The sequence below is a fragment of the Lonchura striata genome, chromosome 5 (assembly GCF_046129695.1).
Source record: "Lonchura striata isolate bLonStr1 chromosome 5, bLonStr1.mat, whole genome shotgun sequence".
Lineage (NCBI taxonomy): Eukaryota > Metazoa > Chordata > Aves > Passeriformes > Estrildidae > Lonchura > Lonchura striata.
In genome coordinates, this window is record NC_134607.1 from 53,235,956 (window position 1) to 53,262,522 (window position 26,567).

The following is a 26,567-nucleotide window of genomic DNA, read 5'->3' on the forward strand; positions in this document are numbered from 1 at the left end:
AAAGTAAAAGTAAAGCTCAATGGAGTGAAACTGGGTAGGAGGTGGAGCACATTACGTGAAGTTTTCCATTCAGTTACTTCCAGTCTTCTGCTAAAAATCTATAAATATGCAGTATGTGGAACAAGTTAACTTTTCATTATTCACAATTTAGGCCTTTGATTTCTCATTATCTTTCCTACATAGTGGCATATATAGCTTGCTCTCGACAGAGCTTACTTGGTCTGTCTGCTCTTGTTTGAGTCTGACTTTTATGCTTTGCTTATGAGTCAAGTTAATGCTTGCTATTTTGACAAGCAATGGAAAAAGCATGGATCTGAAAATAAAAGGGAATGAGCAATCCATAATCTCAGCCCAGAGTATATTTGCCACAAAGAATTGGCTACATGGAGATATGTTTGCAATATATCTTTAAGAAGGGGCTAGGAGAGTTTCCCAGGTCACAGCTCTCAGCTCTGATAGGAATTCTGGCCACTCCCTTACTCTACACTGAGATAAATCCCAAGGTGTGAAGTCCCATCTTTCTATGCTTGCACTTTCAGGTAAAAAAAAAAGGGGAATAATGAGGCAAGAAAGGGAATTTCAAAGTGTACAACCAATTCCAGTCTACAGTGTTAGCAACAGGACTGCAGGGAGCATCTGTGCTGTTCTGCTCTGCAGGCTGGACATGATCACTGTGACCTTGTCTCTGATGGCACCAACCAGTGCTGCAGTGGGATATCTGCCAGTACAGTTAGAGACAAATTCCTTTGTCCTAATGGCAGTTTTCTCTAATTCTGCTCAACCAAAAGAGTTCTTTTTTTCCATTTCTACGTAAGTTAAACTGTGCCCAGCACTAACTACACTGCAAGGATGCAGAAATAGCAATAACATAATGGGTTAAACTTGCAAAGCTATTTTATTTGTTTAACAATTCCATCCCAAGCATCAGTGAATTGTTTGTGGGAAGGGTTAGGTAGAAACATGATGCTCCATTAGATAACCCAAGCTGAGTAATTTATTACAAGGCATGAGCTTCCACTTGCATCCATCCTATGCTTCCTGGTTTTCTTACATGCATAAATAAAGCAAGTTTCATTGGAACTTTGGCAAGTCTGCCAATTCTTTCCAGCAGAAGACATTCAAATTACTTTCTTTAGCAGCTCTGCCAGTATGTGCAGCCACTGAAAAGATAGCAGAATGTTTGTAAGGAAAGAGTGACAGCAGAGTAGCAATCTCTTAATATCCTTCTCCAGACATGTCCTTCAATGACCAGAAAACTTTTTATGCTGGGAAATTTTAAAAGCAGGGGATACAGCTAATGACAATCAAGGGGGACATGGCAGTGTAAAGGGTTGCCAGAAAAGAGAGACTGGGCAGAGAACTGATGACCAAGCTGAGTCTTCTATAGAAAATTTAAGATTTATTAATTGAAAGATTGAGCCAGTACTATAATCATATAGAAATACATGCTAAAAGAGTGTTAAGCATTATAAAAGGCTCTATATCTCAACTGGGAAGCAATGTTTCTAGAAAAAAAAAACATCAAATTTATTTCCTTTCAGTAGGTGTTTCTTTTGTCTTACTAATTAAACTGTCTGCTCATACTGAGACAAACACTATAAAGCTGTTGCCACCTCTAGGTGGACTGAGGGCAGTCAAAAGCCAAAGTAAAAAGCATCTTAATAAAACAATACTGTGACCAGTGTGTATTGAACTCTTAGTATCCATTTTATAGTTGGATGAAATATGTTTTAAAAGGCAAAGTTTGAAAAGCAAGTATCTGAAAAGCAAGTATCTACCTTTTTTTGTTTCCTCCATTTTCTCATTTTCCCTCTGTTTCCTGAATATATTGTATTATTTTAATATCTTACAAGACAGACAGTGTTGCCCCTCAATTTAAATCCTGGCAAAAGAGCATTACAAAAAGTGACAAGACTATTATTCAAATGAAAGGGTCACACTAGTGGCTTGTTACTTCATTTTCATTACAAAGATTGCATATGACATTTAATACCCAACATCTTTCAAGAAATATAGTGAAGTGCTCCACCGTTTTAACCTTTTCTTGGGTCTTTATTTCTGATTGGCTCATCCATTCCCCTCTTTCCCAGGCATTATGGCCCTATCAATCAAGGAAATAGAGATTACCGTCCACTCTGAAACAATGAATATATAAAGGAGGAACCATTAGGCCCCACATCTTCTGCAGCTTAATGTTGTTATAAATAGGTCACTGGAAAATGTTTCCTTTTAATTATTCTTCTGAAGCCTATTGCAACAAATGGTACAATTATATAAATAATAAAGTCTTCAGGATTGGCAGAGATACTGTGTCCACAGCACCTAACAACATCCCTAGGCAACGGGTTTGCAGGAGGAATGGATTTGGCATGACTAAACCAAGAATGCTCACTGAGGGGCAGCAGTTTTTGTTCATTCCCAGATCAATCTTTGTGCTATAGCAGATTTCTTTCTCTTTTTTTCTCACTCCTTTTTCTGCCCTCTCTGTGTGTATTTTTTGGGGGAGGGCAGGCAAAATTGAAATAACACTTTGAAAATATCCACCTGTAAAAAGTATTAATTAGTAACATCTAGTTCTTTAGTGGCAGTTTTCAACTGGAGATCTCAAAGCACTTCCCAGAAGTGGGAAGGGGTATTTTTAGGAGTTCCCTGTGTTTGATCCAGAGTCCACTGTGGAACCAGGAATGGAATACAATGTTCCCCATTTCCCATGCTGACAGCTACACCCTGGGAACCAAAATCATGACTGAAATTACACTGATAAAACCCATGCATTTGGGTTTCTAGGAAGGTAACAGGAAGCACTGAGGAACACCAGTGAGGACCACCTGCTTCTCCTTTATTCACCATTGCTGTATTTCCTCACAAAAGAAACAACAGTGAGTTGTAAACTGCAATTCACAGTAATGGCAAATAGATCAAGGGGTTTATGGTCACTAGTGACTGACATCTGCTCTGAATTGTGCTCTGTGGTGACCAAATTCTTAGCCACAACACTGACAATATAGTGAAGTACCACTGAGGTTACCAGCAGACAGTGCTCTGTTCAAGAAGCTCAGCAAACAAATTGGACTACATTCATACAGAGGAGGAAAGGAGCATAAAGATAGGAAATGGACAAATGAGAACTTCAGGGAAGGGATTTTCAAAAATTCACAGACAGCTGTAAAGAGTGCCTGACTGAAAAACATCAATCTGAAATGGGGGAAAACAAGAAACCCCAGGTTTTTCATCATTGCCTATGCAGAGTCAGCAGCATGTACACTCCATGGCTACAACCTTGCATCGAGGGCTGTATTTGGTTTTAAGTGTAGTCATCAAGCACATGCTGGACTCAGCACCTCGTGAGGTTTAAGGAAGCACAGTAAGCTTTATGAGCAGACTGTGATGCCACAGTTATGAGGCAGGGAGAGCTCTCTTCTGCTCTCCCTTGTTTGCTCAGCCCTTGCCAGCACAAGAGCCATTGGCTCTTCCAGAAAATGCCAACACTGCTTATTGCGTCTGCATTCCATCTGAGCTAGGATGAAGGCTCTCCAAGAATTACTTTCAAAACTTGAACTTCACTGGAAATCTTGTTCTTCAAAACTGATCTCTTTATGGGAATTTGTTATCTTGGACTTAATTTTCAACAGGAAAAAATTTTAGAGTTCAAAGTGTTGAGGGTTCAAGAGTTTCAAGAGTTCAACAGCCAAAATACTCTGCATAGGGCACTCAGCTGAGATTTTGAAGGTTTTAGCTCAAGCATGTAAGCCCTGCTCCAAAAATAGAATCTTTAACTTAAATTATGGGGTACAGGCTAATCCTTGCTGATGTGTTTTTCTCCCCTTATCCTTCTCCACCAAAAAAATAAACAGCCAAGACCCAAAAAGTCCAACCCAAAAATATTTCTTCAAGATAATTATACGCCTTATTCTCCATTGGTTTCAGTGCTACCATGTGGCTGGTTTTGCTGCTGGGTTTCCATGGCCATTAAGGGAACCTTTTTGTGCATATTTTATTCACAGAAAAAATGTTCTGGTTCCTTGCTCACTTCTTAAGTCAATAGCAAATATCATCTGAAGTTCCAAAAATTATCACAGCCTTCAACACTCAACATTTTCTGTCTTCTTTCTGCTATCTTTTTATTAATATATTGCTTACTTTCCCCCAGGCAATAATATCTTAGTCTCTTCAAAAATAAAAAAAATTACTCAGAAGAGGTGTTAAAACTTTTTCTTGACCTTAGAAACAGCCTGTCCTTTTCTTTTTCCATTAAAATACTGTTCAAGAGATGATTTAACTTTGTTTCCTGAGGAGTATTAATTTTTTTTCATTGTTGCTTTTATATTTCCTGTATTTCTGTTTGGTTGAGTTGTTTGCTGTAGGTGGTTTTCGGACCATTTTTTTTCAGAGCGGGTAAACAAAATAATCAATGTTGTGAGTGACAACTTTGTCATTAAAAGGTTTTTCTCTGAAGAAGGTTTATGTGTCCTTCACTAGATAGGGGATTTAGTCTAACAGTGAGATGCAAGCTTAAACAAACTTTGTTAAAAATTCATGTAACTATAGTGGGAATTTATTCAATAACTGGATCCCCTCACCCAAGTGTATTGGCTACCAGCTCTCTTGTTTATCACTATGTGCTTTTTGAACCCCAGCTGTACTAATCTCAGGTATCCCAGCATTCACCCATCATCAAAGTTCAAGTTCATGATTCAGCCTTTTTGAGGCCTCAATCTCCCTGCATCTTGAGATCCCGGAGAAGTGTTCTGGGCAGGGCAAAGGCTTGGCAGAGCAGCAGCATGCCTACCCACCCCTGGAGCAGGGACAGGGGCAGCCTTCCCGAAACACCACACAGGAGTAGGTGCTGAACCTCTTCCCTGCAACTCCAACAGCCAAGGACAGAGGCTGTCTGAGCTCTGAGGTGATGGATGTGTAAAGCATAGACCCTTGTAGCATATTTTCTTTTTCTGAGTTTGAGGTTTGTTTTGGATTTTTAGGGTTTTTTTGGTTTGTTTTTTTTTTTTTTTTTTTAACTACAACATAATTTATGTGGAACACTCCGGGATTTGTAGCACTCAGCCTGCAGGCTCATGCCTGAGAATGCACCTAAGCATAACTTATTGCACAATAATTCAAGCCCTGTCTGGTCTTATTGCTTAAAAAAAAATAACTTTGTGATATGAACCAAAATGTCTTGAAATGAAATTGTGTTTTTCCAAAAGTTCAACTAAAAGAAAAATAACCCAAACCACTCAACAACAACAACAAAAAAAAATAGATTTTATGAGTGAGGTAAATATAACTCTCTTTCATCTCAAGACTTTCTGTTTTTAGAAGCCAGCAACTTAGTTGCTTTTGTTCCGCAACTAATGTGAGAAGCCTTTTAATACATACTCTGGTTTAATCATTCAGAAGCAAAGCAAAACCGTAAAGTTGCATGTGTTACTGGATTTTACCTTTAATGAAAAATACCTTTTCTACAGTATTTTGTAACACCAGCAGTAAAAGGAATAGTACAGTGTTCTGAAGAAAATACCTAGAAGACAGGAACTTCTCTGCCATCCTCCTTTGCAGCAGTTCCTGAAGTTAAAGTGGTGCAGGAGTTCCTCAGTGCTGTCTTGGTGAAAAACCAGGTGGTGTCTGCTCCTCTTAAATTAAAATGTATACAAATACACACCTGCACATAAGGAAACTCTTAAGATCATGCTGACAAGGAGTGTGAGAAAGACTGAAGAAGCAGAGCCATGGAATACCAGTTAGATTGACAGGAAGGCTTGAGAATTAAAGGTAGTAAAGCACTTGTGACAGGCATCTTATTTGCTCTTTTATGTCTGCAGAAATGAGGAAAATCTGGCCTTTTAATGGAGAAGTCAGCCTCTCACAGAGTCCAAGTATACAGCCTTCTTCAGCTCAATAAATTGTATTGGCAGCACAAAGACACAGATCAAGCAGTTTCTTATATGTATAACTTTCATCTAAAGTTACAGAAATTTATTTCTATATCACTTCAATGGAAATGATGCATTTAATTCCTAGGCTAAAGTTCCAAACTCATGTTCATAATTTTGGGTGTTTTTATTTCTTGACTGGAATGATCCTGTCTCTCACCAGATAAACAGTGATTACAGTGTTCATACCAATTCATGTCAAGACAAGAAGATTGTTTAAAACAATCTATGTCATGTTTACTATACTAAGCCTATGAGTGGTGCCATGGAGTTTATTTTGCAAATGCACAAAATCCCCTTACAATAAAAAGTCTGAGTCTGAAAGCAGATATTTATTAAGGTAGCCCTAAGGAACCACAACATACTAACTACTGAGAAACACAACACAAAAAATATATAAATGTCTAGAAATGCTACTAAGTGAAACAGAAAAAAAAAAGCAAGGGTGAAGGGTGTCCTTTTGTCAACCTCCTCTATGCACTGGAATGAAAAATGTGCACTTGAGTCAGAATCAAAGACAGGGAAACTGCTGGGTCTGCTCTCTACATGCCTTTGAACCAGCCTAAGCATGTCTCAGTCTAGCTGGGAGACATGTATATACTAGCATGAGGATTTCACAATTGTGAAAATGAAGGAGCCTTTAGTTTGTGTGTTTTGTTTAGTTAAATATAGAACCATACAGAACTTGTGAAAAAGGGTTTTGAACAAATCTTCATGTAGCTTTCAACAGCAAGATAGATAAACACTGACTGGTTCATCTTTCCAATCAAGAGACTAGGAAAGCAAACTTTCTTTTAGGTGCTACTTTTTAAATGTTATATTTTCAATGTAAATGCTACAAGATCTTCCTGAGGACTTGGAATAATTCACTAGAGAACAAGAACTACATCCACTAGGATGTCCTGGTCACCATTTTTGGGAGGTACCACGATACATTAGTATCCACCTTCAGATCTGGAGACAGAGGAGCAACAGGGCAGTCAGTGCAACTATGCAATACAAAATAGAAATAATATACTAATACAAAACAGTTTCCACTGGAGAAGAATCCAATATGAGTAGCTTGGAAAAAATCAAAAACTCTGAACAGAATGAAAAAAAGAATTAGGTCACTGAGTCTGAGCCAGGAAAAAATACACACAAGAGGAAATTAGAACAGCAGAAGTATTTCATATTAGCTCATCCAAAGATTTAACGTGCATGGGCAGCATTATGTTCTGTCTTCTGGAAAGCTATTATGTGCAGGAAAGATTGTTAGGAATTTTTATGCCATCTCCACAATGTAACCAGTCCTACCCAACAAATTACATATGTGGCAGTATACATATGATATGAGAAAGCCTTTAAGCCTGAAAGCTGAATGCTGAATTCATCCTAATGAGAAACAGCACAAAGCCTGCTTAGTAACCCTTTTAATACTGTGCATTACACACAACCATCAAGATTGAAAATAAATACCCAACATTGTTATTCTCCTCAATGCATGTGTGGAAATTTAATTATGTTAACATTTTAACACAATAAAATCACTGCCTCTGATGCTGGAAACAAGTTGCTGTTGTTTCCAAGGAAGTTTGGTGGGGGTTTTTTTGCAGAAGGTGGATGCATGATAAGTAACAGCTCGTAGAAGCATTTCCCTGGTGCATGAAGGGTAATAAATGATTGGAAACAATCTGCACAGAATTACCAAAGGAAAAATGTGTTTGTTCATCCTGATTGCCACGTGTGATGAAAGACTTGATAAGGGGAGAACAGTAAATTTACCTTGATTTCCATGAGGCTTTGGACATATTATCTCACAGTGTTCTCAGAGCTGAGGAGATGGATGGAGCACAAGGCTGGTGGGAAGAGCTGCTGGACTGTTGTGCTTGAAGGATTGTACTCAATGGTGCAAAGCACAGCTGGGGCCAGTGATGAGGGTGTTCTGTGATTCAGTTCTGGGGCAGTATATCTAACAGCCACCTGAGTGGTGTGAAGAAAGGCACCTTTAGCACCTTCATGGATGGCACCAAACTGGAGGAAGCTGCTGACATTCTGGAAGGCAGGGTCTCCATTCAAAAGTAGCCAAAGTCTGGAGAAATGAACTGGGCAGAAGGCCATGATGCTGAGTAAAAGCAAGCACAATGTCCACTTGAGATGGAATAACTGTGTTTATTTCCTTTTACTTATCACTCATGAGCTTGTATCTGGAATATTCTGTATGGTTTGGGACTCTTTTGTACAAGGCAAACCAGAGAGAGTTCTCTGGAGGGCCAAAGAGAAAATAATGGCTCAATGGCTCTAAAGTGTAGAAGACTGGAGGTAAAGGAACTGAAACTATTTAGCTGGAGAAAAAAGGCATAAAGAGAACTGTCCTCCACTGCCTAAAAGGGATCATAGAGGGCAATTCTCAGAGGTGCACAATATAAGAACAAAATGCAGTGAATGATCACACACTTCAGAAAGGGACATTTCAATAAGGGTAGTGGAGCACTGGATGAGGGGCCATGAGAATAGCAGGTTCTCCTTTCTTTGAGATCTAGAGTACCCACCTCTACAAGGCCTTGAGCAAGCTGACCTAACTAACTAAGTTGGCCCTGCCCTGAGTGGGGAGATGGACTAGAGGATTACCTTCCTACCTAATTTTTTCTCTGGTTTTATGACACAAAATACTATGTGCCTAAAAAGTCTAAAACCTGTATCACACACAAATTCAGCTTTACTACCCTGGTGTATGGTTTATAGCCCAGCAGAAAAATTCTTCTCACAACTAGTATCTGGTGATTATGGGAATGCTCATGCTTTTGGAAAAAGCAACACCTATGAAATAGTTGTAGCACTTCAAAGGCACTTTGAATTCACAAATCTTATCTTGCAGGAAATATTCTAACCCCTGAGCAACTCACCTCAGTTCAAAAGAGAGCTGTTCTGCAATTCATTTTCTGAAGCCTCTGTTAAAATAAGCCAACATACAAGAAAAAAATTTAAGAATTGTACAGGCAAGAGAACAAGCAAGTAGGGACTGACTCTATAGTCAATTGATTAAGGCCCTAAAGTCAGTGCAAAGAGAACTGGTAACAATTAGAAAAGGGTAAGATGAGAAGGTCTCTGATCCCCTGCACTTTCACGTGTTGTATTTGTGAGAATCATCAATTAAATTATCCAGGGAGAACAGAAAAACACCTATGTCTTCTTTTTCAGTTGAGATAATTTTTGCATCTGCTCTCCAGTCAATTATAAGGGAAAGAAATCAAAATAAAGTGAGAATTTACACTGAAGAGGCAGGAGAATTGAATTCTGTCTCTTTTTCAGCCATAGACTATCGATGTGATAGAAAGTCTGTCCCTCAAAGCAGCATTTCACAGGCAGTGAGCCTTAACAGGAGTCCTTTGCTTAGACATTGTATTAGATCTCAGACACACTGAGATCTAATACAGAGAGCACTGGTCCTTGTCCAAGTGTAACTGGAGCCAGTTACAGTGAGCTGTGTTGTGAAGAGAGGCTATTTAGTGCTCCCAGGACCACTCACTGACCAACTGCATGGGGTGCATCTGTCCATTCTCAGCTTCCAAAAGAGCATGGACTTCTCCATGGTTTCTGGGACTAGTTCCTGGCCTAGCTTGACTCCTGTGCTCAGGAATTGCCAGAGGAATTGGTATGAGCCAAAACTATGTCAGGAACTGTTTTAAGAATTCAGAACAGAGCTTGAGTGATCACCAGAGCATAAGGCTTACAGCTAGGCACGGAACAGTAAGAAATATTGAATTGAATAAAGGTTGTGACGCAAATGCTGTCCTCCTCAGTTAGTAAACACGCCTTTCCTCTGCTACCCTTCCAAGTTAGGCCCTCAAATCTCCCTCTTTCCTTTCTGAGCTGTTTAGTAGGTGTGTGAGATAAGATCTCTGTGCGTTACTGATCAAAATCAGTAAGACACCCCATTAATCCTCCTGCCTGTCTTTATTTGGTGAAGTATTTTAAACTTCTATTCCAAACTCCTTGTGTAAAGACTCACTTCATATTTGTATTTTATAGCATGAAATCCAGTCAGGATTCAACCCAGCCTAGAACTGCTTTATAATAAGGATTGTCAAAAGTGATAATATTTTTGAACATCTGTGTGTGTTTTTAAGAGAGATCTCTTGCTTTAAATTATCCCATTCTTTAATTTACACCTGGTTTTGTTTCTCAGTTTATGGAGTCTGTCTTATATATTTTTAATGCTGATTTAGATCATCAAATGGGAAAAAAAATCTTGCAGTTACCTAGTTGAGGAGATCTAGGACTTAATAGTGATTAAAGTATTTCTGAGATGTCTCTAATTTGTACCATTTTAGTAACAATTCCTATGAAGTAAAAGCAGATGTCAAGAAACACCAACTTCTCAGCATCAGACTAACAGACCTCAAGCCTTTATGCTGCTTCCTGGTTTTCCCAGACTATATTCTTCTTGGAGTTGCACAGGCCCTGGTACAATGGACTATTTCATGCTTGTGTCACAGCTCCTTTGTGCTAACCTGCAGTGAGAAAACCAATAGGGCACACATACGTTAAATAAAGGGCTGTCATTAATTTCTCTGTAAAAGCTATATTTGACTGTAATTGTAGAATTGTCAAAACTAAGACTGTGAGAATCCTTGCTTCAGCTCCACATTTTCACACATCAGCTCAGAGGCATGAGAGACCCGGCACACGTCCCCAGTGCACTGTGCACTACAATGGAAGCACGTTCTTCCCTTAGTCAGAAATGTCCTATTTAGCAAGAGAAATCTTGCATGTGGATGGCGTAATGGAAAACCCTTTCGTCATTAAAAAATGCCAAATTTTTGACAAAAGGAATTTTCAAAAAATGGTTTGGGAAAAAATTTCAATCATCCAGACTGCCAGTTGCTGTGAAATCAACAGAGATATGAGCCAAGTAGTTGGGGAACCATCAATTCAGAGATCAGGAATGTGTCAGCTTCAGAAGTTGGGCACATTAGGGAGCTTTGAGAAGTAGCAGCCAGGCAGCTCAGGAGACCTAGCCAGCAGAAAGCATTGGGTTCTTTATTGCCAACATTTTTTTCCAGTAAAAAGACCTTTCTGCATGCTTTTTACACAATCTAATCCTCATAAACCCACCAGAGACACAACTAAGTCACCCTAACTGTGCCAGATGTGAACATCACTTGGAAGATGGTGGGAGACAGGAAGGCTGGGGGACATGCTGTGTCTCAAGGAAAGCAAAATATTGCCAATAGGTCTTAAGTGGCTTTTGCTATTTACAGTATTGCAGAGAAGTCATTTCTCAGTAGCAGATTTTTTTTTTTCCACAGGGACTAAATGGACTACAGTAGAACAAAGTAGGATGACCTACCTGGTTCCATTTGGCAGCCCAGGCTAGGTGCGACTGCACTGATAAGGGAGGTGGCTTCACTGCAGTTTAGGGCATTCATAGCTCAGGGCAGAGGTGAATGAAGGGGTGCATAACAGCTGAGCATTTGTTCAATTGCTCATTAACTGTTCCAGTTAATGAGCTTGTGAGTTTTTATGTCCATCTTTCTTTCACAGAAGTTCCCTTGCTCTGCATGTTGACTCAGAGCTGCTACAAGGTCAAAACACTTTTTAACCCTATGAACAGTGTGTGCCTGAAAAGTCTGACTGCAGGAGGATATTTTTTCTCAGACTAGACAGAAGCCAAAACAGTTTTGTTGGAATCTGAGAGTCCAAATTGTTGTTGCTATAAACTGGCAAGAAGGCAGATTGTTCATAGCATTGCTTCAGTGGGATAGGACAGAGGCTTGCCATGTACAACCACAACTTGAGCAAGTCCTTTAAGGCTTGAGCTCACATTCCTTCCTTCTGTTTTGCTCTTCATCCTGTTTTTTCCTTCCTCTCTGGCCCCTGATTCTCTCTAGATATCATCTTTTACCCCAAAAATAGGTCTTCATCTCAGACTGTCTCAGTTCTTTCTACGGTTGCAGACTCTATGAATTCACATTATCCCCCATTTTAAGCCAAAGGAAGGCCTGAAGCTCAAAAATCAATAGGGAAGTGCAAGAAAAGTAGCACAATCCAGACCTAGCCACAGGCAGCTCCTTTTATCTTCCTGAGATGAAATGTTATTTCTGTGGAGAGTACCTTTTCATTTGGAATCCATCTTTTCAATGATGAAATAACACTTCTAAAAAGCACTGCATCAGAGAGGATAGTTCTTTGGGGATACAGTGATAATAAGCAGCAAGTGACAGAGGATAATCTCAGCAACCATTTAGTAAGGTAGGAAGCACAATACCTATTCAGTCTTTGATTGGGAAGAAAACTTCGAACAGGGATTAAGCCGAATCTCTAGCATCCATGACATCTCTAAAAAAGGCAGCCAGCTGCTGGGCCATAAAAGAGCTGCCATCAGAAATTCAGAGACACCAAAAGGCTCTGCACATTTTTCCTCCAGAAATACTAATCTTAGACAAAATATTAGTTATGCAGTTAATTGTAGTTATTTTTCTCAGAGCTAGCAGTTTTCCATTTCTGTGTCCAAAGCAAGAAGATAGCTATTCTTTGAATCAATGGGCTCTCTCTCTTTGCCTTTTATATTTCTGAAAGATCCCACAACAATAGTGAGAGCACAGACTTAAATACTTTAAATTCAAGTGGCTCTACCCCAAAGTGTGTATAATGCCCCAGTTGTCATTAACATGATGAGTCATAATACAAACCTAAAATTTTGGAAAACTATTTTTTTAATAAGCAAAATTCCCCCTTTTACCATTTCCTAAATAAATAAGATGAGCACAGCTAAAAATAAAATTAATTTTAAAACATTTTACTTTAAATAAGCAGTTCTGCCATCAGCTGCCATCAAGCATTATGCTTCATTTTCAGAGTCAGAGCATACCTGGGTGACTTATGTTTCCTTTTAATTTCCTTGCAATCCATGGCAAATAACATGTCTCATTATGTTCTGCAAAACAGTAGCATTTCTGTAAGATGACCCAAAGTCTCTAATAGTCACAATACTAAAAGCAACAGACAAGCACAGAATATATTTATCTTTTAAAAGAACAGTTGGCATACAAAATTTAAAGTGCTTCTATTATTTCAGCTAAGATGATTAATAGGAAACAACAGTTGTCTGGCATATTGCATTTAAAACTGCGCTATGGAACACATCTGCAATTACTGTGAAACAGTATATAAGTATATAAGGAATATACCATTAAATCCATTTCAGCCAGGGAAAAGGCTGGTAAAATTTAAGACAGGTAGTCATGTAAAGTTCAGATAATACTGGCATCATGGGGACATGTTGTGGGGCTCTGCTGTACATTATTATGTAAGAGAGGTCACAGCAAATGGGGTACATTTAAATGAGAAACTGAAGAGAATTAGCTGCAGAAAATTAATGCCAGGTGAGTCCATTCTAAACACAATATGCCCAAACACCTTGTCTGAAAAAAAATAAAGCCAGAAGTAGATATTAATTCCTAATGTTCAATTACATGGTTGCATGTATGATCTCTGCTCTTAGCCATTACACACAGCCATACATGCACTCACATACACACACAGAGGAAGCCATGTATTTCAAATGCATATATACAAATATGCCACTCACTTTTCCCTCACCACTCATGTAAAATGGGTCAAAATAAGGAAAGCACATACATGAGAAGCACAGGAACAGCTGTGCATGCCAGATATTGAACAGGCATAGGAGTGTGGAGATAAAGCACTAGTCTGCACTACCACAAAACCAAATGAAAAGACAAAGAAATTATACTTAGAATTTCACAATTTGTCATTTGATATTCCACACACAAGTAATGTGTGTGTGTGTGCGTGCGTGTGTGTGTGTGTGTGTGTGTGTGTGTGTGTGTGTATGGTTAGAGACATTTCTAGATACCCCAGATCATATTATCTCCATAAATACAATATTTACTTTATCTTTTTACTCATTTATTTTTCAATTTATAGTGATATTCCTTTAACAAGGAAAGCAATGCATGCCACTGCTAGCATTGGCAAAGTAACTATGAAAAATCTAGTAGCCTGTACATGAAACAACATTTCTAATTGAAAAAGTTTCTGTTGCTGTATTGCAAGTAAATAATGCACTATCAGAGATATAATAGTGGCAACCAGATGTAGGTGTGGAAACTGATTGACAAGATAAGGTTAAGAAAAGCTGCACATTGCATAGATTTATAAGGAATTTTAGGACTATACTTTCAGTTTAGAAAATGTAAATTCTTAATTGCAGCTATTTGTAACAATTTTATGACCTCGGATGTAGTGTTATAACATTAAAACTGATGGAGAATTAAGCAGCATATTCAGAAATAGTTGAATTTTCTTAGCTTGTTAATGCTTGCATATCAGTTGTGAGTACATCTTCCTAGCTACTCAGCATCCATATATATTTGAAGTATACGACAGGAACACAAAGGGCAGGTGCTGTGACTTAACACAGCATTGAATGTGGGGAAATAGGCTCCAAGTTTGAAGACAATTTCAAGGATTTTTCTGGGTAGAATACATATACATGTGTACCTCTTGATGTTAAAGTTCAGTGTTCTGCCATTAATGAGACAGATTGTATGTTAAATACACATTTTGATCAAACTGTGAAGACAATTTCAGGGTTTTTAACACACTTTATTAAAAGACATGTGAAAGTATAAATAAACTAATGCTCTAGAATTTAAAAATAGCAATTTAATTTCAGGGGGCTTGCCGTTTTGGTATAGGACAGAAGGAGAGGGTGAAATAGCATTTAATGACAGAATTATTAGACAGATCTACAGTTAAAATACATAAATAATTCATCTCCACACCAGAAATATCTTTCTGAAAATCTACTGCATATCTTCCCTCTGTGACGAAAATGTTACACGCCATTATTTCAATGTTAGTTGCAGTGGAGACCAGATAGAGCAGCTCACAGTGCCTACTGTGCAAGGGAAAACTGTTTGCCCTGTTCAAAATCATTAGTGCTTGACGTGGTAAAGGCTTAATACCACGAAGAACAGTGAATGGCTTTCAGTCTTTAGTGCTGATAAACAAGTCTATTGTTTACTTTTGGAATTAAAGCTAACCTATTCCTGTTAATCCTAGATATGCGTCAATCCATTGCTATATATAAAGGAAGATGCTATGTCACTTAGACCAACAGGAGAAAAAGACCAAAGAGCACTTAATCCATTTGGCTCTCAAAAGAAGTTCTTCACTGGATAGGAAAATTAGTGAGTCTGCGTAAGGAGCATTTCTGAATTTTGTTCTTTTTTTTTTTTTTTTCTCTGAGACAACAGATTTGAAATTATTTATTACACTAGAAGTTTGTTTGGGATTGCTGAAAGTGAAGTGGAAAGTGAGGGGAGGAGAGACAGGCCTCTTTTCATCTAGGTACAGATGAGACCTGGAGAGCAGCACTTCATGCTTCAGGTCAGCTGCGTAAGAACAACAAACCAGATTTGCAGGCTGGCTGAAAAGAAAAACTGCAGTCTTTGGTTTGCCACAACCCAAGGCTGGAAATTTATAACACAGCATCCACAGTGAATAAGAGTGGTGCTCAGATGATGCACCTGCCTCTCTGAAGGAAACACATTACCCTAATGCCTAAAAACTAAGCAAGAAATAAAAATTATCTAGGTCTATCTGCTGTAGTCCAGTTAAAAATTGAGTGGACATGAAATTTGTATAGCCTTGTTGGAAAGACACAAGAGAGATTTGAGATGTATAAAGCTAAATGAGTTCACCACTTGAAGATCAGAGCTGCTGTTTAGCAAAACAATTCAATTTTAATCACCCCTTGGATATTCCTGTGCCTATGTCTCTGCCCCAGCTTCACCATTTCTCAAAGGAGTCCTAGAGCCTTCCTCTGCCCTTGTCCCTTTGCTCCTGATTTATGCTCTAGAACACTCAGGTCAATACACATACACAGACATTTTCCTTTTTCAAATACTACTGAATAAAATCTAGTTCTTCCTGGTCACTCTAACAGACTACTGAATACCATTCCACACTCCACAAAAACTTTCCTTGTTTGTTTTCTGCGTGACACCCTAATCAGCTTCATCACATGATCCAAGTCTTTTGTTTATGACCTCCTGTTGCTGGGGAAGCTGGTTAGGATGCTGCTCTGTATCCAGGTTGCCATCTCTTTGTACACATGGGCTGCCACGTGAGCTGGTGCTCATCCCCCCTTTGAATTTCTGTCCCCTCTTAATATGTAATGCAGAGAAGGCAAATGACACTCAGGGCTGAAAAGGGGGGCTGCAGCTTGCTGCAGCTGCACACAATAGAGATCCTAACAGAAAATAGAAATGATAGAAAAACACCATCATCTCTTCATTGCTACAGTACAACAATAGAGAGCAATTCAGTTTGGGGTACATTTACAGAATGTGAATAGCACTGTTACAGCAGTAAGATGCACATGGCTCCTGCTTCAGCTACATTAGGAAAACATTGCCACGCTTATGAAGCCCCTACGAGATGTTAGCTAATTTTATCAGCGTAAAGGAAGAACTAACTGATATCAAGATTGTCCTCAGAAAAATATATTAGAGAAAGAAGGTTCTTTTTCAGTGTATTCATCAGGCATTATGAATCTGAAGACAAAACTAACCAACCTAACTGGGTCCAGAACACAAAATCTGGATTTCAGAGGATTTGAAACTTTAAGTTCCAAAAATCTGAGAAATTCTCAATTCTGAGTAAGTTTCTTTTCAATTCTTAGATGTAGGGTTTTTACAGAAGCAGTAAAAAATTACCAGTTATGTTATTTATTTCTACAGTTCACTCTGAGCTGGGATAGGTGCTTTTAGACTAGGCTTGCTTCCTTCAATTTCATATTCTGGGGATTTTCTTGAATTACCACCAGCATGTGTATTCATAGATGACTCCCACAAAGTCACTGCTTACTTTTAAATTATTTGCTGTGCTCAAGATTGCAATTGGAACCTCATACTCCTTCCATTCCTCTCTTACAAGTCATTAAGAAGGTCTTTCACACTAGCTCCTGTGTTATGAGTCTTATGTTCTGTTACCTCTTACATACTTGATTTCAAATTCAAAAGGCCCCTTTAATACATAGTTTGTATTCCATAATGTTACAGGAAATTTCTTTTCAACTTTTATTTTCCAACTGGAGAGCATTTTCTATAGGATGGTTTGCAATTTTGTTTTCAGTTTGCACATAACGAGGCATCATGACACGTCTGCTCTTCATAGTTCTCAGCAAGTGTTTTCATGGAAATAAACATGATATCCTACAAGAAGAAGTCCTAGGAAAATGTGACAACAAAGGACAGCTGTGGCCTGGATGAAAAACTTCTTTTGAGGAAATTCCTCTTGCAGCCCTAGGTCTCCATTAACAGTCTTTGGACTACTGCCCACAGCTGGACTCCTATGCTTTGTTTCTCTGCTGCCTCAACTCTAATCCTAGGGGTGGATTGGGCATTACTGAAGGATCTCCAGCTCTGGCCAAGTGAACAAGGGGTCAGTGGAAAATTCTTTTCATTTCCCAAATCTTGTCTCTGCAGGCCATTTACAGCCTCACCACAACTGGATGCCTTGGCTTTGCATCCGTGTTAACCTTGATAATAAATCTACCCCAAGGAATGATCAGACTTCTCAGGGAAGTATATCTCTGGTGCACAAACTCGCTCTTGGAAACCCCTTTTCAGTACTTAACTGGATTAATAGGCTTTTTATTCCCCTAACTCCAAAAATCCGAGTATGGCTGCAAAGGAGAGGCCTAGGGAAAATATTTTTTTGCTTGTTTTAGCTACAGCTAGGTTTCTCTGGTGTTAGTTTTGTGATATAGTTGATGTGGAGTTGCAAGAAGCTGCTACAAGTAAGTCTGGGCACCAAAAGTAATTTTCCCCTATTCATTTTGTTGATGGGATGAGTGATGTTGAGTAAAGCATTGTCACTTTCAGGGTTACAGCTAATACAATCTGTGAGACAAAGCCTAAGGGTCCAGTTTGAGCAGGGACCTACAAAAGACATGCCTATGGAAAGTTTGGGCAGAGAAAGGGCCAAGGCTGGAGGTCCTTATGCAAAGCTCAGGTCTTGGCCGCAGTTAGCATTAGAGTTAAGTTTAAGGTTAGGGAAAAGACAAATACTCAGGTCCCATTGTGGTCCAAAAGAGGTTGCCAAGATAAGAGCTGAGCAACAGGAAGAATTTCTGGGCCAGTCCTGAAGATCTTGTATTAGATCTCATCCAACAGTGAGTTTTAGTTTTTACATTATATGTTTAAAAAGTGTGAAGGTTTAAAATAATAAAAAGTGACAAAAATACTCAGTAGATCTTAAAAATACATTAAACAAAGCATCAATTTTCAAGAAAAATATAGACCATGAAACAACTTTCCTATGGTTATAAAACAAGTTAGGTGTAGAACATTCTGCTGGATTGAACTGGTTTGCATGGAGTGAAACAAGAGGTGAAGCTGAGGAGCAGAAGATTTGGTCTTGTAGCTGTGATAGCAGGGAGGAAAGAGATAGAAGGACATAGAGAGGGGCAGCATGGATGAGCAGAGCTGTTGCTTTAGGATGCGCCAAATAATTTCAGCCACATTGTCTCTGGTGGCATGTTAGCAGTGACTTGTGCCATTCCAAGAACATCCCCCCATTCCTCTTGACTCTGGTTTCCCTTCCCATGGCGCTATCATTTCTGAGCCATTGCAGCATCCTAACCCAGCAAAAAGGGAGAGTTGTTTTCTACAGGTTACAGAGTGAGACAGTGCAAGGCCAGAGTAAAACCAGCATGTCCCATGGAAAAGGAGAGGCATGGTGAGACCCAGGATGTGGGAGGATGGCTGCAGGACATGCTGCACAGCAGCATGTGAGACAAGGGGTTACAGTCCAGTAGACTGCCTGCTATTCTCACCATTTCTCTCTCTCCAGTCTGTCAATTGGAGAGATCACTGAATACTGGGTCTTTTTGAAGTTCTCTAGCAGAGCTGAGCTCTTCTTGGGCTTCACAGGGACTTCATATCCACCTGATAACACACCTCAGAGCCTCAGCCAGAAATACTTGAAGCTATGGATGGAAAGAAGATGGCTGGAAAATGTGATTTCTATCTCCTGGCAAGGTCGTATTTGAGGAAAAAAGATCATCTGGGAAGGCAAAAAAAAAAAAAAAATACGATGTCACAGAGAAAATAATATCTTTTTGCAAATTAGTGCCTTTTGCCTTGCTGAGAGAGGTATTCACATGGGTGCTTTTGCTTTTCTTGGCAACATCTTTTCAGACTGGCTACAGGAATCTACCTGTCTGTCTATTTTCCTGGAGGAAAATAAGTTTTGTTCTTTCCCTTGAGGAAACTCCCCCTTTCACTTTTGCAGGGAGGACAGATCCTGTGGATGAATTGCTGCTGCAGGGGCCGTGCTGTCTCTGCCCTTAGTGGGGCCACCGTGGTGCACAGCTGTCCTTGGCCACAGCCCTGCTGTTCTACACCTGCTGCCCAGCCCTGCTTCCTTGCTGCAGGGAGAAGATTGTGTAGGAGGAAATGGGGAGAAGAGAAGAATGAGGAGAAATATGAAAGCATACCTAAGTTTTAATCTCGTACAGAAGGTGGCCACGGGGGTAGAAATTTCTCTTGGATACAGCTATACAGACCTAGGCAAAAAGTGTTAAGGACTTTGATGGTCAGAGTCCCACACTGATAGACAGGGTGCCTCTTGAACTGTACTCTGCCTCTATTCACAGCTTCAGCACCTGATGATGTCAGCCTTGACCCCTTTCATTTGAAATTGTTTACAAGGAGAAATGATATTTGGACAGTATTTATACTTCTTGTAAACTACCTCAGCAACTGGCAAAGGCAGCCATAGGATGTGACCAATGAACCCACAAATACTCCCTTGGGCACATGTTAAAAAACTCTGAGTTAGGGCACTTTAGAGGCAACCTTATAGAATACAAGAAATGCTAAAGGTGACTTAAAAAGTCTGCAGTTCTGGAACATCTGAGCCTGTAGTTATTTGTCACATAAACCATGAATAGGGCCAAATGAATTGAAAGTCCTTTTCTTTTCTTTTCTTTTCTTTTCTTTTCTTTTCTTTTCTTTTCTTTTCTTTTCTTTTCTTTTCTTTTCTTTTCTTTTCTTTTCTTTTCTTTTCTACATAGCTTTTTCCACTGGAAGAATACACTTCAGGCTCTTAATCACTTCTCCAGTATCACAGCGTGTCAGTTTTATTTAGCAAAGTGATACATATTTCAGCAACAAGACTTTGTGGACATATTTACATTTTATTTTTCTGTTTAACTAGGTGGATTTTTTAATCCCAAGGGTTTCTTGATGGATGAAGATATTTTTATTTTGAGACTAGTACTGATTGTTTGGATAGAAACCAACCAGCTCTGCTGGAATGCATTTTTACACTTATCTCTTTTTTTGTTTGTTAATAGCTCTTATGCATTGTATTGATTGTGCTGTGCAGCGAATCCTGTAGACAAAGACCATACTGCTATGCAGCTGAAGAACTGTATCACAACGTGAACATGCAAGGAAGGGATTGATTACAGCTTCAGAGGAAGTGATTGTTTTGACATTTCCTAGGTTCTCATTTCCTCTGTTTGCAATATTGAATGAATTCCCTGTTAACAGAGCTGCCTTAATACAATTTCTTGAATTTTTCTGTTCTGATCAATTAAAAGGAGGAATAAACTGTACTGTATGCAATAATCTCCTCTTCTCAATGTATACTGCCATCAGAGATGCACTCATATTTTTCAACCCTAAAAAGAGTCCTCAGTCACTTCATCTATAGGACTAAGGGTGTCACTGGGTATCCTGGCCTCAGGGTGAACTCTGCCTTTCCCTTCCTTCTGTGCACATCCTTGAGAGATGACAGGCTAAGCTTCCTTCACATCTTTAACTGTGGCAACCAGCACTTTAGACTGGATCTCTGGGTGAATATATTACAATCTTTGATGAAATCTTCCCCTTTTTTCTGCCTGACTGATGTGGCAGGGCCAGCTGTGCTTGCCACAAATCAGAAATGTTCCTTTCGTTGTCCCAGCCAGCAGCAGACTAGCACATGGAGAAAATATGGGAATTGGAGCCACTCCTCTGCCACACCAAAAACTCCCCAGACTCACATGCCCTCCTCCCTGGCCTCCACATGCAGCACTGACTTGCTGGGACCTACACAGTCCTCCACCCTGCTCACAAGCCAGATGGGATGGGCATGCTCTCTCAACAGAAATCCCACAAACTAAACAAACCCCTGCTTCCACCAGTGACCTGGGAATTTACTGCTCCTCTCCACATCACAGATCCTTTGCCCCTTTCAGAAAACACTGCCCACAGATGTGACCACAGGCTGCAGATTTAAACAACTCGGTTTCTCACAGAAATTGATTAATTCTCAAAGAAATTGATTAATAGTTCTAAGGCCACAGTAAGCAGGAACAAAAACAAAAGGTGGAAGCTTAGTACTTCTCTTCATTTTGTTATTTCTCATTTCCCTTGGGGCAGCATGGTTGTGGACACACTGTTGTCTTTTGATCACCTGTACTGTATGAAGATGCAGCCACCCAAGCTCTACCTTTATCTCACTTTACTTCAGACTTTCTAAACTGAATCGATTAATGTTTCAGTTTGATCCTTAGCCTTAGCAAATGGACTATGCAGCCCTGCTTGGCACCTAAAATTAGCATTCTCCTGGTCAATTGCTTGACCATTGTTTAATTTTTGACCTTATACCCAAAGATGTCTTATCTCCATGCCATTGTCTCACTTCCTCCTTGACAGTACTTGCAGTTCCCTTTGCTTCAAGTTAATCTTGGCAGGAACAATTACATCCCAAAAGTGAAATGAGGCATACCATCCAAACCACCTTCAGGAAACTGGATTAAGTTCCATATTCAATCAGCAAAGAGAGCGAGATGCCTTTGGAGGCCTGCTGTAGGATATTTGGTCCATCTTATTGAGGCATATATGAAGGACAGCATTCACCAAATCATATGTGGACTGGTAGGAATGTGGCAAATGCCTCTATTTAGCTGCCTACTTCACTTCTGCAGGGGGCCACTGAAAGGTGCAGAGAAGGATGTGCTACTTACCCCTTACACCCATGCCGCTGTTTAGTTTCATAAACACCATGATAAGGCAATTTTTCCCACACCTCTGTGTAGAGATTTTCATTTCTTCTTTTCATCTGAGCCACTATGAAGCCAGATGGGCAGGAGTCCTGCAGCCAGCTGAAAAACACACAAAAGTGATCTTAGTTTTATGCTAATAACTATTCATCATACAAAAATGCGGACTGCCATACTTCCTGAGGCGAGTGAGGTTTGTTATACTGCTGACCACACTTCATCTTGTTCAGACTTCCTCTGGGATCTTAGGAAAGTTTTGTGTGCCCATCCATATTTACACCAGGATCACAGCAGAGCATATGCAGGAAGATTGACTTCCATTTCACAGCACATGGGGACAGACACAATTAAGTACCAAAAAAGAGGCAGATACCTGGCAATGGGCTGCCTACAGGGACAGCCAGTCAAGGGGAGCAGGCAGGCTGGATTACTGTCTAGACCCTGGCTGGGCTGCAGATCACCATGAATACAAAATTCAGACAGACAGGATCACACCAGTGTAATCCCTAAAACATTGCAGATATCTTCACTGTCCTATGCACTTAGCAAAAACTGGGAAGTTACTGTCTCAAACTATAGGAACAGACTGTTGTAGCCAATGTTGAATCTTTTCAGCTGGGTTTCTGAGGGGCAGAAAAATTATTTTCATAAGATGGTCTGTTTCTAGTTATCTTCCTGAGGCTGTCAGCCTTTGGTTTCCAGGCAGCTGTTGCTTCTGCTGCTTTTCCTTTGGTGGTAATTTTTAACCCAGTCATTTAAAATGTTTATGTGCACTTCTTGTGTGTTGGATACTGACATTTCTCTGAAGAACATAAGTATGAGACAAGACACAGTGATTTCTAGAAGCTCATGGCTCTGCTAAACTTCTCTGGAATTGCATGGGAGCAAGAAAAGACACATCTCTAGCTCAAGGCCCTCTCCCTTCCCAATTCAAGACCTGTCATAAACAATAAAAGCATTAAAACTTTTTCTAATGAAAAGGTGAGTAAATGCTTCATAACATAGAGTATAAGGCAATATGTATATATATATATATATATATATATATATATATATATATATATATATATATATATAGCCATGTATGCTCAGAGGTCATCAATGTTCACTATAAAGCTTCAGATTTATAAAATTTATCATTTAAGTGAATTCAACAAAAGTTTGCCATGAAAGCAAGGAGTTACTGATTGGTCAGTAGTATTTTAGGAGCTAAATAGATTCCAAGAAAAGTCAGAGAGATCACTACAGTAGTGCAAGCAGACCTAAAAATAAACCATTAGGTCACAAACACAAAATTGCTGAGAGTCAACAGCCTGATGTAGGCAGCAGGATGCAGAACACCAAGCACTGCACATGAAACACACTAATAGCTGTAGAGAAGCTGTCCAATAAAATAGACCAGTGACTCAGGGTCCAGGAGATTTAATCTGACACCATTCCAGGGATATCAGCATATGACTTCAAACACTGCATTAAGTGATAGAAAGCTTAATGGCTGCTTTCTGGTTTAGTACATTGCCTGGTGATAATATTCCTGAATTTAGAACTCATAAAATATCTGTCGCCTCCAGCAGCAATATCTCAGTACTTTACTGAGATCAAATCCTTTACTGAAGTGTGTCAAATAGGTCAGAGGCAGATGAGAGTACACGAGAAGGGGCACCGCCTCCATAAAAGCATTTATAAGAAACATAATATATAAGGCCAGAAGAGATATATGGGAGCACTGATATTCATGACTCTAAAAGACATTTTCAAGCCTCCTAAATCTCTGGTCATATATTCTATCCAATACTTTCAGAAACTAAAGTGAAAACCAGACTAGCAAACATAGGTAGATGAGGAAAGCTGAATAAAGCTACCAAGCGTATATGAGAAAATGGAATGCCACTGATTTGGATCTACTGCCTTTGCTCAGTGAAATGGTCAGGCAGTAAAGAGGGCCTCACCGGCCAGCTCCTGAAAACTGGCTCTTTTGAACAACACATTTTCCTAGGAGAGTAAGCAACCTCATTTCACTTCCAGATCTCTGCCCATCTTTGTATGAAAACTAGTTAGGATTTGAATATTTACAGCAGTAATGGCCTTTGAAGCTCAGTACTTAAAGGCATTAAGTAATGAAAAATGGTTACCCTGAAAATATGAGACCAATGGACCTTACTTTTTCATTATGTATGTTTTTCTAATAACTATGGGATAGACCTCACCCAGCTGTGTTTGACTGAGATCAAATGTAATAATAAATTGATAATAAATATTTAATTCCTATAGAAGAATTTGAGCTGAAATTCTCTTTGCACGAATAAGGAGACTACACTTTACACTACATTTGTAGAATTTGGAAGTAGAAATTTGAGAGATCCATGAAGATTAATCTGTTATAATTCAACAATCTTGTATACTTTTAAACAAGGCTCTACAGAACAAGGTCACAAAGGACATTCCTCATTGTTCATTAAAGCTGCTATTTCCTTGTATATGGTACTGCAGGGTGGAGTACAACTGTTCTCTGCAAATCAGCAATCAGAATACAATAAAATTCAAATGTGCATTCTTATCAGATCCTTCCCTAAGAGGTAAATATTTTCATTTTGACTGCATTATGTCAGATAATTTTATTCCAAGGAAAAGGTTTTAGTACTCAGTAATCACTATGGATTTTGTATCTGAGTAGTCTGCTATTCTGCCATTTTTATACTGTATTCCATATTGAAGTGCTGGGATATGCTGCCAGTTTTTTGCTACACCATTTCACCATGTGAAATGATGCCAGGTCACCACTAGGTGAGCAGGCCATTCTAGATTTAGGGCTATGTTGTAGGCCACAGCAGCAGTAGGTGGACTAGGTTTAGGCCAAAGGAAAACAGATTTCTTAGGGTAGCAACCTTCCTTCTTTTGCTTCTCCAGCCAGAAGACTGACTGCTCTGGAAGCTCTCACTGGCACTCTCCAGCCTGCTGCTCCTGAGGGACAGGCAGAAGCAGTGTCCACTTACACCAGATCATTGGTTTCCTTTTCCTCCCTGGACACATCCCAAACCCAGACTACTGGAAATATATAGACACATTCTAGCTATTTTCAGGTCTCTTACTTTGCTGTAACTTCCCTAGACCAGCTTCCTTGATCGCTGCTGGATTTCCCAGATCTTGTTCCACTAACTATCCTCTAAGCCTGAGCTGGTCATCCCAGACACAGGAAGGAGAGAGTAAAATTCATTCCAATCTGCTGAGAAAATTTAGGATAGCCTTGCCTAGACTGACCCCAGGTGATATGGTCTGTAAATGCAATCTGGGACATTTTGTACCCTAACAGTCACATGAATTCTGCAAACACAGAAAATTTTGAATGTGGTTATTTAACTTACACCTGTTATACATATATAAACTGAATTAATCTATCATTCTCTTAAATACAGAGGTGTTTCAGCATGTATTTCCCACTTTGAAACGCCATGAATACTGGCAGCACAGAAGCAGCAGTTAGTGGGTTATGACCACACTCATTAAGGTGTGTGGGCCAGGGCAGGTGACTTCAGGGAGGCATGGAGGAATATATGTCTTATTTGCAAGAATGCATGGAAAATAATTATATAGATTTTAATGCTCTTCTATATTTTTCTTATGAAAAATTTAGCAATAGAAAGATTTAATACATTTTTAAGTCCCTTTATCTAAATTTTTCCTACAGTTTAATATTTAGTATCTTGTCCTGTCTCATTCTACATCTTCTTGCATCTTAAGCAATGAAGGTGCTACCACTTCCCTTAGAGAAATATTCCATAACTTGCAGTTTCGCACTTGTCAGGAAATTTTCTCACACCAGCTTGCATGCTTCCTGTACTAATTTTTTCCAGTTCTGCTAACAGTATCCTCATCTATTACTTCTAGCAGGAGCAGCAATGAACATTGTTGCTACTACTCTTGTACTATTCCAGTAGCTGTGGGATGCCCCCAGTACTGGTGCAATCTAGCAGAGATCCCTGCCCCAGAGAAGTAAAACACATGATTTAACATTATGGCAATCTCATGAGAATTCATTACCCATGAAACATTTCCTCTCTTTTTCAGTGACACATAGATGCAGCCAGTATTTTCAGTTTGAAGTACAGAAGAAATGTGCCTTTTGGGTTTGACTAGAACCAGTGAGCGTACAACTTTGTGAAAAGTGTGAAAACTTAACAGAGAAAATCAGTTTGCCAAAACACAACACAGTTGTTAGTTGTAAGGGCAACAGTTGCAGCTGGACTTTGGTGAATAGAGCAACACCCATGAAGGCAAGGTATTGCAAATGATCAAAACTGAGCAATAGATTTCTATGGGGTGTACTATGTTTCAGTTCTGAAATTTAAAAAATGAAAATTTTGAATTTTCATTAAAGATAATGTTATAGAAAACTTGTCACGTGTAATTGGAACGTTTCCTAAAGCCATAATCTTTTGTTCTGTCTTTTTTTTTTTCCTTGCTGTAATGTTATGATTCATAAGGCTATGTACTGGTTTTAAAGTGTTATTTTAATTTAAAAAAAAAATCTAAATTACTCCATTTTTTATTCTGTTTTCTATAAGTAT

The 26,567-nt window shown here is 39.3% G+C and overlaps 1 long non-coding RNA gene across 6 annotated transcripts in view; it reads right to left on the bottom strand.

Annotated features, from left to right (window-relative positions):
- LOC144246327 (uncharacterized) overlaps positions 1-26,567 on the bottom strand; it is a 153,977-nt gene that overhangs the window by 22,949 nt on the left and 104,461 nt on the right. For all 6 annotated transcript variants that reach the window (XR_013340028.1, XR_013340027.1, XR_013340023.1 and 3 more), the window contains one exon: positions 21,967-22,104. This is a non-coding gene — a long non-coding RNA (uncharacterized LOC144246327). The remainder of the gene's footprint in view (positions 1-21,966; positions 22,105-26,567) is intronic.